The sequence below is a fragment of the Notamacropus eugenii genome, chromosome 3 (assembly GCF_028372415.1).
Source record: "Notamacropus eugenii isolate mMacEug1 chromosome 3, mMacEug1.pri_v2, whole genome shotgun sequence".
NCBI classification, from domain to species: domain Eukaryota; kingdom Metazoa; phylum Chordata; class Mammalia; order Diprotodontia; family Macropodidae; genus Notamacropus; species Notamacropus eugenii.
This window is the reverse complement of record NC_092874.1, coordinates 369,026,068-369,033,326: the sequence shown is the minus strand read 5'-3', so window position 1 is coordinate 369,033,326 and position 7,259 is coordinate 369,026,068.

Sequence of the window (7,259 nt, the reverse complement as noted above, 5' to 3'; positions counted from 1 at the left end):
GGATTAGGTAATAGGGGAGGGGTCCCAGCCTGGGTGGAGTTTTGCTTGTGGTTACCCACAATGCATATAGAAAAAACCAAGAGGGGGAATTTATATATGATAATGATATTATAATAAGCCTCTCTATATCATAAATTTACTCTTGATCAGATCTTTGCTATTACTATGCAGGTGCTATCTTAGGGAGGACACTTTCTATGGTCTGATGGTCAAGTATCCTGGTTGGCATCCTGGTGGTACCGCTTTGATTGGCTAGCTATTGTGCTCCTGTCTGACCAAGACAGTTAGGCACTGTGTCTTGGGCTAAATGGATGATGTGGTTGTAGTTGAGTGCATAGACAGACCTGTTTCTGTAGAAAATATGTGAATTGAATCTGGAGGCAGAGGCTAGCTGGGGCAGTGGGCCTGATGTTCAATGAGACCAATGATTGAGTTTGCGGGGTCTGGGATGTTAAAGTCACAATGTGCAATCAAATCAGGGTATGGTTGCTGTTCAATGGGGTCCATAAGGAAACTAGAGTATTGGTGCTAGGAGCAGCTTTATTGGGATTCCATCACTTTAGTGACAAGGTTCTAAGTTCTTCTAGAAAAGAGCAGTCAAATACATGTTGCCCAACACACCTGAGTGAAGCCTGAGCCATATTAAAATGTAATTGGGAAATATTTAACAAAATAAATTTTAAAAGGCCTGAGACAGGAAGGCAGAGTAAGGCTCTGAACTCTCCAAAATTCTTCTCCAAACTACAAAATAACACCTCAAAATGAATTCTAAAGTGGCAGAACAAACAAAAGAACAGGGTGAAACAAATTTCCAACCTAAGACAACTTAGAAAGTCAGCAGGAAAGGTCTATTTCACTGAATAAAAGGGGAACATAGTCCAGTGCAGGTGGTGCCCAGGCAAGCCAGTAGCAAAGCCCCATGCCCCAGCACAGGCAAGAGATAAAGCCCCAGGCCTTATTACATCATTAGAAGTTTGGGACAATGCCTCCTCCACTTGAGAAGTGGAGACCGACTTTAACATAAAGTTAAAAGTCATGAAATAGAGGCTCCAATGTAGTATTAGTACAGTTGAAAAAAAAAAAGGAAAGAAAATGAGGAGACAGAGAGAGAGAGAGAGAAAGAGAGAGAGAGAAAGAAAGAGACAGAGACAGAGAGAGAGAACGAGAGAGAGAGAGAGAGAGAGAGAGAGAGAGAGAGAGAGAGAGAGAGAAGAAAGAACCTGACCATGGAAAGTTATCAGGTTGACAGGGAAAATCAAAACACAAACTCAGAAGAGAAAACAGGAATTTGAATCCTCAAAGAAAAATGTGAATTGGTCTCAGGCCCAACAAGCACTCCTAGAAGAGTTCAAAACAGATTTTAAAAATAAACAAAGAGAGAGGTAGAAGAAAATTGGGAAAAGAAATGAGAGTGACGCAAGAGAATCATAAAAAAGAGTCAATGGCTTGGTAAAGGAAGTACAGAAAAAGGAAAATGATGTACAAAAAAAAAAAAGCAATGAAGAGAAGAACTACTTAAAAAGTAGAATTGACCAAATGGAAAAGGAGGTGCAAAAGCTCCCTGAAGAAAATAATTCCTTAAAAATTAGAATTGGGCAAGTGGAAGCTGATGACTCCATGAGTCAGAACTGAAACATTTGTGAGGAGGGACAGGGTGAAAGAAGAGAGAGAAAGATAAACAGAGGGAAAACAGAATGGAGGGAAATACACAGTAATAATAACAGTAAATGTGGATGGGATGAACTCACTTATAAAATGGAAGTAGATAGAAGAGTGGATTAAAAACCAGAACTCTGCAATATGCTGTTTACAAGAAATACATCTGAAGCAGAGAGACACACAGAGGAAATATATGGAGCTGGAGTAGATTCTATATATTTTAGCTGGAATAAAAAAAAAAAAACAGGGATAGCAATCATGATCTCAAGCAAAGCAAAAGCAAAACTAGACCTAATTAAAAGAGATAAATATGGAAATTACATCTTACAGAAAGGTAATATAGACAATGAAATAATTTCAGTACTAAACATATATGCACCAGAAGGTATAGCATCCAAATTTTTTGAAGGATAAGTTAATTGAGTTAAAGAGGAAATAGTAAAACTAGAAGGGGGCCTCAGTTTTCCCTTATCAGAAGTAGATATATAGAACAAAAAATAAATAAGAAAGAAGAAAAGGATATGAATACAATTTAGAAAAGTTAAATATGATAGACCTCTGAAGAAAACTGAATGAAAATAGAAAAGAATATGCTTTTTTCTCAGTGGTACATAGCACCTACACAGAAACTGCGTATGTATCAGGGTAAAAAAAAAAATCACAATTAAATATAGAAGAGTAGAAATACTAACTGCACCCTTTTCATATCAAAATGCAATAAAAATTATGTTCAATAATGAGTAAGGAAACCATTGAACTAATAAGCAAAATTAGGAATTGGTTTTATTAAAAAATAAAGTAGATAAACCACTGGTCAATTTGATTTTTTTAAAAAGGAAAGAAGAAAACCAAATTGCTAGCATTAAAAATGAAAAGGGTGAACTCACCAGAAATGAACAGGATATTAAAACAATTATTAGGAGTTATTTTGCCCAATAATATGCCAATAAATCTGACAATCTAAGTAACATTGATGAATATTTACAAAAATATAAAATGCCCCATTTAATAGAAGAGGAAATAGAATACTTAAATAACACTGTCTTAGAAAAAGAAATTGAACAATCTACATATGAACTCCATAAGAAAAAATCCCTAGGGCCAGAGGGATTTATAAGATTTACAACATTTAAAGAACAATTAATTTCAATACTATATAAACTATTCGAAAACAATAGGTAAAGGAGTCCTACCAAAGTCCTTTTTGACAAAAATACAGTACTGATACCTAAACCAGGAAGAGTGAAAACAGAGAAATAAAACTATAAATTTGCTTGTTTAATATTGGGCAAAAAATTTAAATAAAATACTAGCAAGAAGACTACAGCAATAAATCACAATGATCATATCATGATCAGGTGGGATTTATGCTAGGAATGCAGGACAATTTCAGTATTAGGAAAACTATCTCAACAGATGCAGAAAAAGATTTTGACAAGATAAAATACCCATTCATATTATAAAAATTAAAGAGCATAGGAATAAATGAAGATTTCCTTAAGATAGAGTACCTACCTAAAAATTAATTTACTTTACTCAGTGACCTATCTTTCAAACTGCCAAAAAGTATTTTATAGATTCAGGAAAAATAATAATAATATTCATCTGTAACAACAAAAGATCAAGAATATCAAGGGAATATAAATGGGGAAAAAAGTGAAGGATGGTGGCCTACCTCTACTAGATCTTAAAGTGTATTATAAAGCAGTAATCATAAAAGCAGTATGCTACTGGCTAAGAAATAGAGTGGTGGATCAGTGCAAAAGATTAGGTATACAGTACACAGTGGTAAATGACCACAGTAATCTAGTATATGACAAACCCAAAAACCCAAGCTTTTAAGACCAGAATTCACTATTCAAAAAACAAAAACAAAAACCTGCTGGGAAGACTAGAAAACAGTATGCCAGAAACTAGCTACAGACCAACATTTTACACCCTATGTCAAGATATGGTCAAATGGGTATATGATTTAGACACAGAGGGTCATACCATACGCAAATTAGGGAAGCATCAATAGTTTATCTGTCAGATCTATGGATAGGAGTAGAATTCATGGCTAAAAAACAAAAAAAGAAATAGTATTACAAGATGTCAAATAGATAATTGTGATTATGTTAAATTAAAAATATTTTGTACAAACAAAATTAATGCAACCAAGATTAGAAGGAAAGCAGAAAGCTGGGGGAGAAATTTACAGTCAGTGTCTCTGATAAAGGCTTCATTTCTCAAATATATAGAAAATTGAGACAGATTCATAAAAATACAAGTCATTCCCCAATTGATAAATGGTCAAAGGATTTTTTCAGAAGAAATAAAAATTATTTATAATCATATTAAAAATGCTCTAAATCACTTTTGATTGTGGAAGTGTAAATTAAAACAACTCTGAGATACACCTCACACATATCAGATCAGATAAAATGACAACAAATGATTAATGTTTGAGGGTATTTGAGAAACTTAAAACACATGCACTCTTATTGGAGTTGTGAACTGATCCAACCATTCTGGGGAGCAGTTTGAAACTATGCCCAAAGGGCATATACCCTTTGATCCAACAGTACCCCTACTAAGTCTGTATCCCCAAAAAAGGTTTTTTTTTTAAATAGGAAAAAGGACCTATTTGTAGAAAAATATTTATAGCAACTCTTTTTATGGTGGCAAAGAACTGGAAATTGAAGGGATGTCCATCAATTGGGGAATGGCTGAACAAGTTGTGGTATATGATTGTAATGGAATATTATTGTGGTATAAAATATGTTGAGCAGGATGATTTCAGAAAAGACTTATATAAACTGATGCAAAGTGAAATGAGCAGAACCAGGAGAAAAGTGTATGCAGTAACAGGAATATTGTATTATGATCACCAATGAACAGCTTATTTATTCTCAGCAATACAATGATCCAAGACAATCCCAAAGGACTCCTGATGAAAAATGCTATTCACTTTCAGAGAAAGAACTAATGAAGTCTGAACGCGGATCAATGTATACTATTTTTTACTTTATTTATTTTTGTGAAGTTTTTTGTCATAACATGACTAATATGGAAATATATGTTGCACGATCAAGCATGTATAAATCTATATCAAATTGCTTACTATTTCCGGTAGAGAAAAGGGAAGGAGGGAGAGGAGAGAATTTAGAATTAAAATTTAAAAAAAAAAAAATTAATGTCAAAATTGTTTTTGAGGACTTCTGGGAGCCAAGATGGTGGAGTCTTGTTACCTCCCACCTCTTGTTGACCTTGAAGAGCCCAGAGAACATCAGGATAAATCCTGGAACAGTGGGAGCAGCAGAAGGAGTAAACAGTCTCTTAGCCCATGAGTCTAGGAAAATCACTAAGGAGGGTCCCTCCTTCTGTGACTGAAGGGGACCAACCAGTGCAGAACCATAGCTGTCACAGACAGCCCTACCTTAGCAAACCAGGAGAAGATTCTGAGCCTCAGGGGGTGAATCCCACAACCACCAACACCAGAACCTCTACTTTAAAAGTCAGGAAAAGGGAGATCATTACAAGTAAAAAGCAAAGCAAAGGTAGACCAGTGGGAATAGGTTAGGTACTCAAGACACAGTAGTCAATGAATATGGCAATCTACTGTTTAATAAACCCAAGGACCCCAACTTCTGTGAAAAAACTCACCGTTTGACAAAAATGGTGGGAAAACTGGATAACAGTGTGGCAGAAACTGGGCATAAACCAATGCCTGACACTGTACACAAGAATAAAGTCCAAATGGATACATGATCTAGGCATAAAGATTGATACTATAAACAAATTAGGGGAGCAAAGAATAGTGTATTTGTCAGATTTATGGAGAATGGAGAAATTTATGACCAGATAAGAGACAGAGAACATTATGAAGTAAAAAATGGATGATTTTGATTACATTAAATTGAAAAGTTTTTGCACAAACAAACCCAATGATGCCAAGATTAAGAGGGAAGCAGAAAACTGGGAAAAAATTTTGCAACTAGTATCTGTGATAAAGGCCTCATTTCTAAAATATATAGAGAAATGAGTCAAATATACAAGAATACATGCCATTCCCCAATTGATAAATGATCAAAGGGTATGAATAGGCAGTTTTCAGAGGAAGAAACTAAAGCTATCTATAATCATATGAAAGAATGCTCTAAATCACTACTGATTAGAGATGCAAATCAAAAAAACTCTGAGGCACACCTATCAGATTGGCTAACATGACAAAACAGAAAGAAGATAAATGTTGGAGAAGATGTGGAAGAGTTGGAACATTAATTCATTGCTGGTGGAGCCGTAAGCTGATCCAACCATTCTGAAGAGCAATTTGGAACTATGCCCAAAGGGCTACAAAAATGTGCATACCTTTTTACCCAGAAATATCACTTCTGGGACTCTATCCCAAAGAGATCATAGAAATGGGAAAGGGTCCAAAATGTACAGAAATATTTATAGCAGGTCTTTTTGTGGTGGCCCAAAACTGGAAATCAAGGGGATGCCCATCAACTGAGGAATGGCTGAACAAATTGTGGTATATGAATGTAATGGAATACTATTGTGCTATAAGAAATGATGAACAGGAAGATTTCAGAGAGGCCTGGAAAAACTTATATGAACTGATGCTAGCTGAAAGGAGCAGAACCAGGAGAACTTTGTACACAGCAACAACCACAGAGTGCGAGGAATTTTTCTGGTAGACTTATCCCTTCACAGTAATGCAAAGACTTAAAAAATTTCCAATGGACTCTTGAGGCAAAATGCCTTCCACATCCAGAGAAAGAACTGTGGAATTGGATCACAGATAGAAATAGATCATTGTCAGGGGCGGAACCCTGATCACCGCATCAACTTACCCTGCCCAGGGGTCTTCAGACGTCTCTGGCTCCCCCCTTGGGGATCAGGGGGAGAAATTACCAGGCAGAACTCCGGAGGTGGATAAGAGCACCTTTATTACATGATAGTCAGCCAGAAGTCCCCCCCGTCCCCTTCCGTGTTGTGCCTTATATCCCCCAGAACTCGCCCTCCTATTCCGGGTAAGCCCCTCCCCAGTTCCTCCCTGAGGGCGGAGCCCAGCCCAGTCCAGTAGAGCCGCCCCAGTGCCAGCGTGGCAATGCCACGTCAGCAATGCCACCGTGGCAAAGCCACGTCAGCAGGTCCAGACCCTTGGGCGTCTCCTATCCTCTCAGGGGGCCCAGGTCCAGAGCGCCCCTCACAGATCATTTTCTTTTGTATTTTGTTTCATTTTTTTTTATGGTTTCTCTCATTCATTTTAGTTCTTCTGTGCAACATGTTTTTAATAGGAATATACATGTAGAACCTATATAAGATTGTAAGCTCTCTCAGGGAAGGAGTGGGGAGGGAGGGAGGAATGAGAGGAAGGGAAGTGAAAAAAATCTAAGATGTTTGGAAGTGGTTGTCAAACACTGAAAACAAATAAAATAATTTAATTAAAAATTGTTTTTATATGTAATTAGGAAAAATTAAAAATTAAAAAACAATAAAACCACAATAAAACATAGGTAACACTGCACTATTTTAAAATGTATTTTTATTTTGTTAAGTGTTTCCCAATTGTGTGTAAATTTTTATAATCTTTAAAAAAAATGATTTCCAAA